Here is a 14,087-nt window from a genome sequence, read left to right on the forward strand (position 1 = left end):
TCTGCGCCTAATCAAAATGGTAACAAAAAATCAAATAGATATAAAATAAAAAAAATATATGCAGGAAAAAGGTATCTAATCAAAACAGTCAACTTACCAACTTAGAGGGCTGCCTTTATATATATATATATATATATATATATATATATATAATATATATATATATATATATACTATATAGGGCTATATATATATATATATATACAGAAACTGCATAAAAACATTAAATATAATATACTTACCCCCCCCTTAAATTCTAAAACAGTAATCACCCACGCTCTAAGACTCTCCTAAACTATTCTTCGTCTTTCCTCCTCACTACGTTTTCAATCGATTACTTAATACGCATCAGCTTTACAAGAAGCCACATGACGTGGCGTCATTTTTTACTAAATACTAAATATATTATAATAAATGTAACCAAGTTTTGTGAATATGTCTAGACACATGCAATTTTATTTCAGAAATTGTATTGCTGATTTAAATTTACACAAAACTCACAAAACTCATTGTGAAAATAATATCGTTTTATAATAATCATTTAATATTAATAAACTGTTTTGCAAAATTACATTTTTTTGTGAAACTATGTAAATATATTTTATTTTTACAAGTTTTTTTTATTAAAATACTATGATGTATCAATTTTTTTTGTAAAATTATTTATATTTTTTAGTGTAATGTGGGGCACGAAAATGATGAAAACGTGCATGCTATATGGATATCTTTTTTACAGGAGAAACAAAACACATTTTCAAGTGATTACTTTGAATGTTGTAGCCAAATGGGCCTTATGAATAAAAATGAGCATTTAGTTTATACTCAAAAATTTGGAGTAAAGGCTCCCTGTGGTATGAATAAAAACCAGAAGCAGATACTTCGCTTGAGTAGGTTCTCTTAAGTAAAATTTGTTGTGAGTATGTTCTCATTTTTGATATGAATAAAAATGTGTTTACGCTCGTTACGGTGAGAATGTACTCCATAAATTTTCTGTCTGATAGTGACCAGACTTCAGTGTGACCGTGGCAGAGCTATGGCCGCGTTCGTGCTTAATTTGCGTTCAAAAAAATATTATAAACCGAGAAGAAGTACGTGTGATCGTGACTTTAAAGCAATGTATCGATTTAATAAAGAAAATGTCGAGTGACTATCAAATAACTTTTTGAGTGTAGAATCCGAAGAAACAAGAGGTGGTGCTATATGTAAAACTGATAAAATGAAAATATTTTTGAGATATGTAGGTGATTCGGGCTTTCAAACAGGAAAAGATATTGGTGTGCATCAAACTTCTGTTTCTAAAGTTGTGACTCAAGTTGCTGACAAGATGATAGAAAAATGTGGACAGTGGGTAAAATTTCTTCGCACTCCGGCAGATGTTATAGAAGCCAAAGAAAGATGGCAAACAAAGTACACTTTTCCATGTGCCGTGGGTGTGATCAAACACTACACCATGTAGCATAATATGAATGAAGATCTAGCTCTTAGCAGTAGTTAGGGGTGCACTTGAAATAGACATCCAATTCCTATTTCATTTCCTGTTTTTGGTGTTTGCTTTACTCGTTTGAGTGTGAAGCTAACAGCAAAAAAGATGGCAAAAACCAGAAACAGTAAATGACAAAATAAAACACTAAATCATTACAATACACCAAAACACTTTTACTTTTACTTTAACTGTTCAGTTCTTTATCATCTGCCGATGATGCTAACATGGTTAGCGAAACGCGCGTCCAGTGTAAAAGTAAAAGTGTTTTGGTGTATTGTGGTGATTTAGTGTTTTATTTTGCTGTGTAACACCAAAGATTCCAACCCTCAACTGTAAGTAACAGTAAATGAAACAACAGATAGTAAAATTAGTAAAAAGCTTTGAGTGCCCCTATACATACTTTTAACATATACTTTATGATCTATTTGACTTTGTTAAAATATATAGCTTTATTTTGAGACAACGGCCTTCACTTAATAGAAACATCAGTAGCGGCTCGTGACCATTAGAAGTGATGAGGCGACGCAAACGCGGACGAAAGGGGGGGGGGGTCTAAGCTGCAACAAGTTTAATATTTTTTGTTCCTCAGATATAATATGTTTGAAGGTTTAACCTACTAAAAATGTCATAAGAACTTTTTTTTGTTTTTATGTGTTTATTTTCTTTTTGTTTTTTTAAGCAGCTAAGCAACAATAAGCTAGAGATTTTTTTGCTCCTCAGATATAATAAGTTTGTAAGCATAACTTATTAAAAAAGTCATCATTGGAACTGTTTCTTTATTTTTTTTCTTCAGAGTATAAATAATATAACTTAAACATATATTAGGTATTACCTAACTAATCTAATGATCGTAATATAACAGCTCTAATTTGAGGTTTTCGTTAGGTTAGTAAGACGGAATTTGTCACATCAAGCTCTACGACGCGCGACGCGACGACATAAATAAGAAACAAACAAGTAAAAAATAATTAAAAAATGTAATTGTATAAGAATTATTCCTTGTAGGTTAAGTTTATTCGTCTGTCTTTAAGAATAGCAAATTTATCAACTATGTCATCATAAAACTTCCCTTCGTTCTCACTAAGGGTAACCAACAGCGCAATTGAAAATAAAGACAAAGCAGAAAGTCTATCTTGTAACATTCTATTTCTTAAGTAAAATTTTATCCGTCTTAGACAAGAAAAATCCCGCTCGACTTGAACACTTGTAATCGGGATCGTTAATTTGTCTTTTTATCATTTGTTATAACACTTATCTGGGGAGTAGGTCTGTTTCCCTATAAGACCTCTCGCTTTTCATCCTCCTGTCTTCTGGAAAACGGGGTTTCTAGACGGGACATCACAATGTCATGTACATGATTCATTTTAAAGTCTGATTATTACAAAATAAATCACTAAACTCTGAATTACGGCTAGATCACACTACTTGCTACTCACAAAGGCATAAAACAAACCAACCGAACAGACGTGACGTTTAGTAATTCCCCGAAATATCTAAAGTTAATTATTTTGACCAGTATTGCGTGGATGCCAAGAGTTCATATTATTCAAATTTATTCTATACTCCCTTCGATATACGATATTATTTCCATAATTATTGATGGGGTATTTCGTGAAGATCAATTAATAGATTAATTTTAATTACAAAGAGCATTATAATATCGCATTATCCAGCCATATCAAGCACGAACTATTTTTGAACTTAACAATCAAGTTTGGTTTGGTTTGGTTTGGTTTGGTTTGGTTTGGAATGGCTTTTTTTTTCATGAATCTGGCAACTGCGTTGCACTTAAGCGATTTGGCTGTCGCCTCTGCAGCAGCTAATTTCACGCTTTCCCTCCGCTTCCCCGACCCACTGATTTCAATGTGTGACGTTTTAGTTTATTGATAAAAAAAGGTCGGCAGAGGCGGCAAAAATTACGCCTCAGGAACGCAGAACGAAAAGATGCATTGTAGTCCAGTTAAAACAGAAACGATATGGCGCGATCGGTTGGTTTAGACCGGTCGAAAAGTAAAAAGCTTGGTATATTTTAATAAAATTATTCAATATTAATATTGCTATAATATAAATATACGATTAGCTGGAAATAAATTTGTGTACTACTAAAAGATAGAATTTCGAGGTGAGGCGGCGCCTCAGTTGCCTCACCTAACGGGCCGCCACTGAGAGACATCGTACTTTACCGTTATATTTGAAAGGCGTTGCAACTTTCCGAACCGTGTGTACACACACGTACGGTACGTCGTGTGCTAAACATGCAAGCGCGGAACGCGGTTCTGTTTGCTCCCTAATCCAGCCTCAAACACCCGAGGCACGGCCGATGCCTTAGCTCTATTGACACGCTTTAATCAATAATAATACCGCCGATCGAGGATGCATTACGGCCTTAAGATGGCGAGATGACGGACTTACCATATCGAATGGGATCGAATCGATTGTCTGGAAAAAAGTAAAGGTGCATAAAGGATACCAAACACAAAATCAAATATATTTAGTGAGATTCCAAAGGTAATTAATACTTACTCCCTATACAGGGTCAGCCTTAAATAAGTGCAAATATTTTTAGGGGTAGTATATTTCGATCCCAGAAACATGATTATGAGAGTCTATCCGCAAAAAAATTTTTTTTAAAATTTTGAATTTTCTGAAAAGAATTTTGGATTTTTTTTTATTTTTTAGTTAAGAAACATAATTTCTTGATAATATGGCAATATAGGTAGTAGATTAAATTTACAAGAAAGAAAATGCAGAAAAGATCCAGTGGTTCTCAAAATTTAAGCAAAAAATTATTTTTGTTTTGCAAATTTTCAAAGTAAAATAACTCGGTTATTTTGGATTTATTTGAAAAACGGTAAAGAGAAAATATGTTTCATTTATCGAGATCTACTAGCTCTGAAAATATTTGCTCTTATTTAAGACTCACCCTGTATATCTGCAGTATCTCAAGGAGGAAAAACTTCTTTATTATTGATATTTTGAGAAAAACGCTTTCTTCATAAAAAATTTTACTTGTTCTAGAATAGTTAATCCCGTTTGTACATTCCAAATTTCCATACCGTTTTAGAGAAAATTTAAAAAACCACGAAAATTTAGTTGAATTTTTCAGTTTATCAGTTGAAGTCTTAAAAATCAAAAGGCATTTCTATGGTAATATCATTAAGATTTCATTGTTTGATAGATGGTTATTATTCATTTCCATTATTAACGTCATATTTTTTGCTGCTGTTAATTAACTATTATGACCCTTTTCGTAGAAATGAACTAAATAAATTTTATAGATACATTTTAAAATAGCAAAAAATATGACGTTAATTAAAACTTTATTAATTACAATCTGTCAAAGAATGTCATCAAAATGATGTTACCATAGAAACTCCTTTTGATTTTTAGGGCTTAACTATGTTTCCATGTTTTTTTTTAATTTTCTCCAAAACGGTATGGAAATTTGTAAAAGTACCTATAAACCGGATTAACGATTTTAGAACAAACAAAAATTTTTGTGAAGAATGCATTTTTCTGAAAATGTCAATAATAAAAAAGTTTTTCTTACAAGAAGACAATCCGAGGACATACTGTGCATATGACTGTACAGGGTGGACCATTTTGGTTGTTTCTATAGGGTATCTAGGAAATCGTGAGAAATATTCAAATTTTGATACTGCAGTCTCGGGTTCTTTTTTTGAAAAAATTCCAATGGCGCAAACGGATCGTGGCTATCTTGATCGGTTACAAAGCTACAGGGGGATTCTCAAATTTTGTACTTTTTGAAGATGTTCGATAGTTTGTTTATTTCAGCAACCACGGAAAATGAATTATACATTCTAAAGGCACTTTTCTATGTAGAATGCAGTGGCGTTTTGAGATATTAACTATACTTATGTTTTTTTAAATAGAACCCCCTGTATATTTTTAAATTTTCTTCTTCAGCTTGGCATGGGCTTCTCGAAAATATATAATACTCTATATTTATTTTCACTATTAACCTCAATATTTCAAATTTTTCTTAAAATATCCACTTAGTAGATAGTAGGCCGCGCCGAGTAACAAAGTAAACGGTTGTCATGGTGATCGGAACATACCTTTGATGGATGCGAGACATTTCATATCAACAGATTGAAGTGTGTGTATTTTAAATAATAAAAAAATTAGTAAATTTGAAAATTTTGAGAAATATAATATGTTAGAATGTTATATTGAGTCTAACAAACATAAGCAAATGGCAGCTGATTTATATTTTGAGCAGTATCCAGAGCGCGAGGAACCAAACCCAGCCATTTTTAAAAGGTTAGAAGATAGTTTAATCAATTTTGGATCTTTTCAAAAATCGCGTCCGAAAAATTGTCAGAAAGAAGATGAAGAAAATCAATATATTAATTTCCTCGGAGACGAATACATGAATTAGCAATTAAATAAAATCGAACAATACGAAGCACATAAAAAATAACAGCAGACAAAAGTGGGACAGAAACAAGAGAACATATTTTAATTAACCCGATTGAAGTAACTCAAGAGGTTACTTCAATCGGGCTTCTTAGTTAATATTAAAAAAAAAATAAAAACACAAAGACTACATTAAATGTTCAGACTGCTACCCATTATTATCTAGATAGAGTTATTGGTACCGTATCCGCAACCCGCCGCTAACAGCATTTCAATAGCTCTACTTGATGTTGTTGGATCTAGTGTAACGGCTCCGAGGACATTAATATATTGATTTTATTCATCTCCTTTCTGATAATTTTTCGGACGCGATTTTTGAAAAGATCCAAAGTTGATTAAACTATGTTCTAACCTTTTAAAAATGGCTGGGTTTGGTTGCTCGTGCTCTGGATACCGCTCAAAATATAAATCAGCTGCCATTTGCTTATGTATGTTAGACTCAATATAACATTCTAACATATTATATTTCTCAAAATTTTCAAATTTACTTATTTTTTTATTATTTAGAATACACATACTTCAATCTGTTGAAATTAAATGTCCCGCATCCATCAAAGGTATGTTCCGATCACCATGACCACCGTTTACTTTGTACTCGGCGCGGCCTGCTATCTACTAAGTGGATATTTTAAGAAAAAATTAAAATGGTGAGGTTAATATAGTGAAAATAAATATAGAGTGTTATATATTTTTGAGAAGCCCATGCCAAGCTGAATAAGAATATTTAAAAATATACAGGAGGTTCTATTTAAAAAAAAACATAAGTATAGTTAATATCTCAAAAAATATTTTTTTTGAAAAAAGTCTGACTACGCCACTGCATTCTACACAGAAAAGTGCTTTTAGAACGTATAATTCATTTTTCCGTGGTTGCTGAAATAAACAATCTATCGAAAATCTTCAAAAAGTACAAAATTTAAGAATCCCCCTGTAGCTTCGTAACCGATCAAGATAGCCACGATCCGTTTGCGCCATTGTAATTTAAAAAAAAAGAACCCGAGACTGCAGTATCAAAATTTGAATATTTCTCACGGTTTCCTAGATACCCTATAGAAACAATCAAAATTGACCACCCTGTACATATTAAAGATAGCTTCTTATTATTATAATAACACCACTTCCATTTCAGATATAAATTATATCTTCTTTTAGGATACCATCATAGTTTAAGGAAAAGAGTAGTTGCACTCTCGCAAATATTTTCTGCCAGTTTTTGCAAGCTGGCATGTGCTGGCATGTTGCAAAGCGTTTCAGTTGAATTCGGTCCGTCGAGCTGTGAGGTTCGAGCGTTGCGTCCGAGCACAGGGACGGATTGACAAAAAATGAGTGCCTTACTGTGCGCTGCTATTAATTGTGGAAATAATTCAAAAAATTGTTCTTTGAGTCTTTTTAGATTTCCATCGGATGTAAATCGGCAAGCTGATAGTAATTATCAATTAACATTTAATTATATTTGTTTATTTTAGAAGCTGGGATATTATGTAATTAATTAAATGTTATTATTTTTTTTAGCATGTGTGCAGCTTTTAAAAATAGTTTTTTAGATATACAGGTTGTCTCAAATATGCGCATGAAAATATTTTTTGGTCAGGGAATTTTCCATAAAATTTTCATTCCAATAATAATTTACGAGATAATTTATATAAATTGGTTTTTGAAACAATTTTAGAGTAAATATTTTGTACATCTAAAGTCTCCGCAAATTATTCATATTTTTTAATTGAAAGAAATTTTTAATAGCATAATCTCTTATAAATTTGGTGGACTGTATTTTTTTTTGTTCTTTTTCATTTATTTTTTATTATAAGTGGTCGTAATATAACAATATTCAAAATATTATAGACAAAATATTGAGTTTATATTTGAGGGAAGAAAAGTGCCACACCTAGCTTTAAACCACCGTAAATATACAGGGTGGTCCATTAGTGCGAGGAAGTGCGTATCGTCGTCGTTGTCGAAGATGTGAAAAAAGTTTTATTCATATGTTTCAACGTTTATAAAGGGGTGTATCCTAAAATATTTTGTTATATACAGGGTGTCACAAAAAAAGTTATGGTAAAGTTAGTTAGATTTTTTTTATTATTTTACATCATTCTATAGGTATACATTATTCTATATTCGGTATTTTTTATGGCGTCACCAAAATCGCAATATTTAAAATGGTATATCTCAACTTTTTTAAATGCGACATTCTGTATATTATTTTTCTGTCAGATGCAGAATTAAAAAGTGAACATTTTTTTATTAATTTAAAGTGTTTCCAAATTTTTACCGCTGTCGCAGATATTCGCAGTATTATATTACATATGGCTCTTTCAACAGTAAATTTTTTTCAAAGCCACCTAATATGATCTTTGTCTATCTTGTCTTGTCAAAAAATGTTGACCTTTTAATTCTACATCTGAAAGAAAAATAATATACAAGGTGTTGCATTTAAAAAAAATGAGATACAACATTTTTTAAATATTATGATTTTGGTGACGCCATAAAAAATATCCTGTATATAAAGTAAATTTTTCTACACGAATTTATTCCGATATCCTTCATGTTTAAGAAAACATAGCAAAGTATTAATAAAGTTATATTCACTCAATTTTTTTTCCACTTTTGGTATATAATGTTTTTAACCAAAGTTTTAATAAATAAGAAATAGATTGGCAACACCGCAGTGTGCTTTAAATAAAGACAGTGTACTATAGCATAATTTTATGCCGAATCCAGTTATCTACAGAAAATTAAACATGCTTTAAATAAAAAAAAAAAGTCGTAGAAAATCTCTGAAATAGATAATAATATAAAAATATGTCATTATATATTTTTTCCGCATTTCTTCCCATCAGAAGATTTTCAGATACAGAAGAATTGTTACCTACACGAAATGTGAAAATATTCTGTTTTCAAGCAAGTTTTTACTCGATGATCATTTTTTTTATTTTATTTTATTGTGAACTCATATTTTCCTAAATACATATCGGTGAAACTATGGCGAGTGCCACGTCTATACTTTGCCTAGTTAATAGATCACGACTATACAGCTACGTCGTCGGCTACGGAGGCGAGAACAAGGTCATATAAAGTGGCAGAAAAAGAACAAAGGATTTGACAAGGAGTAAAACTACTAGTTTCCTTATACTATGATACCATATCATGTAATCAAAATAATAAATAATAATTATAATGACTTGGCAATCGCATGGTATCATATTGTACTAATAATTAAAATAATTGAATCCTAAGTGCACTGTTTAAATTTACTTAGTAATAGTAGATTATTTTTTTTGATAATTATGGTGCCGTGCCAAGTCACTATAATTTATATACTATTATAGAAATAAAGTTGTCTAATACTGATACGGTCACTATAAATGTTGATAGGTAATTGATTTTTGAATATAATAATTTATAACAATGTTTTTGAATAAGTGTTTCCATGGACACTAACTAAAATAACTGACATACTTTACATGAGATATCACACATATTACATTTGTTGTAGGTATTGGAAGAACTATACGTTGCAAGACAGGTACCCTTTCAAACATCGAACAATAATATACTAATAGAAATCATTTACTGATTAGTCAGTTATCAGCCAGTTACCATCAGTTACCGGATATAGACGCTTGACTTAATCATTATTTTTCATTTAATGTATAATAAAATTTCGGCATTTTTTATGTTTTCCTTTCCTTGTAAGCTAAACGCTAACTAAAATTTACAATTTGAAGTTTGTGACACTTCTCTAGAAGTACCTAGAATTACCTGTTCATCTTGTATAATATCTACTCTTTCTGTATTATTTACTATTCACTAACAATATTGTACCATATTTTTATTATACGCACTTATTTTTTTGGTTACAGCAACCCATCTAATGAACAGAACATGGTTAATTGCCCTATAGGGCCCTAATAAAATCTAGAGCCATTAATACATCGTTTGCCCATCTGTCCTATTTCTAATGGAGCCTTTTTTATTTATCCTAATCTCCGTCCCTACATTACAGCTTTAAAGTAACAGTTTTAAATTTCCGTCCCCAACACGTAATTTGAAATTAATTTTTGCACCACGTCAACTCGGTTTGACAAATTGTGAGGGCTCGGCGTTGGATGCATCATATATATTCCTAAAGGGAAAATACTGTATTGTTAAAGAACGATGGGTATTTTTTATTTTACAAAAATTTAACCACCTTACAGTTTAAGGAGAATTTTTTAAAGTGCTGTAATAATGCATTATAAAAATATTTTACAGCTGTTACATACAGGGTGGCGCCTTTCATACGCTGCGAAGACTCCAAGGAGAACGACAGTTTGTATTAAAATAAAATTTGTGAGTATATGTAAAATAAAATAAAGGTGAGTATGTGAGTGAGTGAGGAAAAATAGAGGTGAGAAGTATATATAGAAGTGAACACCGGAATAATATACTGGGTGTTCCATTTAAAATAAAGGAGTAACTTGCTTTTAAATGTTCCATATTAATTTTGTCTCACCCTGTATAACTTTTCGGGTCAAATTTCAATTTGGTTTAACATACAATGGTTACTGTAATTAAATATCAGGCTATACAAAGTCAACTAAAATTTAGGTAGCTGTTATCGAAATTTAAAATTTACTCTTCATTTTCATAAAATGTGAAATACTTATGTCAAAATCTTTAGTTTTTAGGTATATGCTTCTTTAATAAAACTCACCTTTATTTTTTTCCGAAAATCAATTAATAGGTATATAGGGTGTTCCATTAGAAAAAAACACTACTTTGATGTGTAACTTTTTTTGGGGACATCCTGTATAATTCTATATATTTTTATCAAATACTTTCAATTAACTTACATATGCTGCCAAAATTTCATTTCGATATATACTACCGTTCTCCTTGGAGCTTCCGCGGCGTATGAGAGGCGCCACTCTGTATAGCTGTAGAAAACAATCGTATAAAAGTTGTATACACTTTTTATAGAATTGTTACACTACCAACAGAGCTGCAACAAGTCAGCTTTAAAAAGATTTAAGTCTTAAGTCAAATTCAACATGAAGTTCAAACAATTTAAGTCTTGAGACTTTGACTTAAGTCATTTTATTTCAACTCAAGTCATTTTTGTGAAGACTTTTTTTTTGTAAAGAATCCATATAACGTTCTGTAAGTCGTTTTTGTGACTTAAGTCTACATTTTTGACTTAAATCATGATAATCTCCAAGTTAAGTTAGTAAAATGACTTAAATCAATATAATTACCCTCAAGTCAAGACAACCAGAATTCAATTATTTAAGTACCTTTTTTTAAATGTTTATATTAATTTTCTTGTATTACCAATTAGCGATTTTATTACTAATTATCATATTATTAATTTACTGTAGATACAGATGAGAATAAAAGCACATAAAATAAAACGGTTAATTTTTAGAACAAAACAACTACTACAAACATAAAATATGTTTTTTTTTAATAAAATTTAACCGATTTTGTAGTATGAACAGGGTGGGTCAAATTCGACGCTTTTAAATGGAAACACCCTTTTCTATAGGAGATAGACAAAAACTAATATCGGTGTCTGGAGCTCAATTTTTGTCAAAAACATGATGGTGAAAACCGCATATCGATATCTGTTACCGTTTCGGAGTTACGGGGTGTTTTTGAAAAATATGCATTTTTAACAAATGGCTGTAACTTTTTCCCTATGGAAAATTTTGTATTTTTATGAGAACATTTCCAAAGCACCGTTTTACGTAGAATTTAATGGTTTATGTATATTTTTTTTTAAATTAATAATTTAAGGATTATCAATAGAATATTGATTTTTTATATGGAACACCTTATATATTTTTAATTTATTGAAAATAGTTAAAAATTACCTTTCCAGAAATATAACACACTTTATATTTTGCTCGATTCCTCTTCGAGATATAGAGTATATAAAAATTCGCCGGCTTTAAATAAGTAGGCTTTGAACGGCACCGGCTGTAATGCAAAAAAATTCTAGCTGTGAGCATCAATTAAAACTAAAATAATATTTGCTATGAGAGATGCAGAATTTTATAACAATTTAAAATATTTTTAACCAACATCAACACATTTAAACTATATCTAATAACAATAAAAATAAATAGCAAACCAAGACATAAGATTTTGCTATAGGTGTTCGACATATCGTCTTCTATTATGGACAGACGGGGCAGTTTTTGAACATTTCTCGCGGAATTCATTAACTCAGTAGGTGTGAAAGATAAACTCTCATAACTGCTAAGTATTTCTAATTCTTGTCTAGATTATACGGAAGAATAAGGAACCTTTATTCTTCCGCAAATATATCCATAGGATTAGGTTCATGGGCACTAAATCAGGCGGCCTCGACGGCCAACGGCTGGGGTCATGGTTAGCTATTCAATTATTCTTGAAATTGGCTGCAAAAATTTGCTGATAACTTCAGCCTTCAGAGGCGGGGCGTCATCTTGCTGAAAAATATGTTTTTGAGTTCCATTAAGGGCATATCATCAATAAGGGGTCCAAAGTCCAAAGCCTACTAGTTAAAAATGGCAAACTTTTAAAAATTATGTATTTCGAAGGGAATTATAACAAAATATCAAGTGTGCTATATTTTTGGAAAGGTAATTTTAAATACTTTTCAGTTAATTAAAAATATAGAGGGTGTCCCAAATAAAAAATCAATTTTTCTGTTGATAACTCTTAAATTATTAATTTTAAAAAAATTATACTTAAACCATTAAATTCTACGTAAAAAGGTGCTTTGGAAATATTTTCATAGAAATACAAAATTTTCCATAGTAAAAAAGTTACAGCGATTTGTTAAAAATGCACATTTTTGAAAAACACCCCGTAACTCTGAAACGGTAACAGATATTGATGTGCGGTTTTCACCATCATGTTTTTGATGAAAATTGAGCTCCAGACACCGATACTAGTTTTCGTCTATCTCCTATAGAAAAGGGTGTTTCCATTTAAAAGCGTCGAATTTGACCCACCCTGTACTTTATATGTATCCATTACAGATAGATGTCATCGAATATGCCTATGTCTATTAAAAAGTGGTTATGTGTTTTGATCACTATGTACTCATAATATATCGATTACCATATGAGTGCTGAAGGATTTTAAGGTACTCTTCAATATATTCGAGATACTGAGAAATAACAGGGACATAATATATTCATATGAAGTTTTTTTCTTAGAATAGGTACAAAAATCACCTCCTTAAATATTAGCATGTCATTAAGGAACACCCTGTATAAGCAAATAAAGGGATTTCAAATATAAATTTGAAAAATCCAGCAAAAAAAACAAGGAAAAATGAATATATTAAACTATACCTACAATCGTTTGATAGGTCTCTCTCTGTAGACTTCCGTCAAAATGGGGTACCGACCCCGACTAAAAACGACCGTCTATTCAGTCCTTATCTGTTCGGCCGGCCTTTGAACGGGCTAACTTCTAAAGTGCCCATAGACACTCACGCGATCGGGAGGTGACAGCACTTTGAATTAACCCATTATTACGTATCCCCGTTGTCGGTACCTCTGCTGAGGGGTGTCATTTTTCAAAATAAGCGGCACTGGTGTTTGCTTTGACTCGTCTTTCTGTATAATTAAGAGGCCGAAAGAAGGAGCGACGTTGTTCTTCGACAATGGCCGCATTGAACAGCAGAGGATTTATCGGAAGATTAGGGCTAAGATGGTGTGGATCCTTCCGCGTCGGAGATATCACATAAGAAGCATCCGGAAGGGTGCCGAACGGTATTAGACCGAGTAGTTTAAGTCGGTGTGATCAACTTATTTTGGTAGGTACTGAATATGTCCTTTAAGGTAGGTTAAGCCCGCATTAAACGTTCAATAACGTTTATGTAGGAATACAAATTAGAATGATGTTACCGAAAAATCTCCCTCGCCCAAGAAATCTCTTCAAACCTCAACAATACTTATACTATACACAAAAGAAGCTCTTGCAATTTAAAGATTAAATAGACAAAACTCATTGCCATATCAAAATGTTGCATTTCTTTTTAATTTAAAAAAAGCTATTTACAGTTCACACCATTTATTATTATATTAATATAATAGTAAAGCAGTAATTGTTTATTGTAATAAAAAAGTTCGTATAAATGTACCTATGCCCTAAAATGCTTAGTTTCGGAGATACAGGGTGTAGA

At 31.4% G+C, this 14,087-nt stretch overlaps 1 long non-coding RNA gene across 1 annotated transcript in view; it reads left to right on the top strand.

Moving 5' to 3' along the window:
* Window positions 1-859, top strand: part of LOC115880099 — a 56,593-nt gene extending 55,734 nt beyond the window's left edge. Inside the window, exon 3 of the long non-coding RNA XR_004049805.1 lies at window positions 677-859. This is a non-coding gene — a long non-coding RNA (uncharacterized LOC115880099). The remainder of the gene's footprint in view (window positions 1-676) is intronic.
* The last annotated feature ends 13,228 nt before the right edge of the window (window positions 860-14,087 follow it).

Source organism: Sitophilus oryzae, unplaced genomic scaffold (genome assembly GCF_002938485.1).
Source record: "Sitophilus oryzae breed Bouriz unplaced genomic scaffold, Soryzae_2.0 scaffold_1614_pilon_pilon, whole genome shotgun sequence".
Taxonomy (NCBI): domain Eukaryota; kingdom Metazoa; phylum Arthropoda; class Insecta; order Coleoptera; family Curculionidae; genus Sitophilus; species Sitophilus oryzae.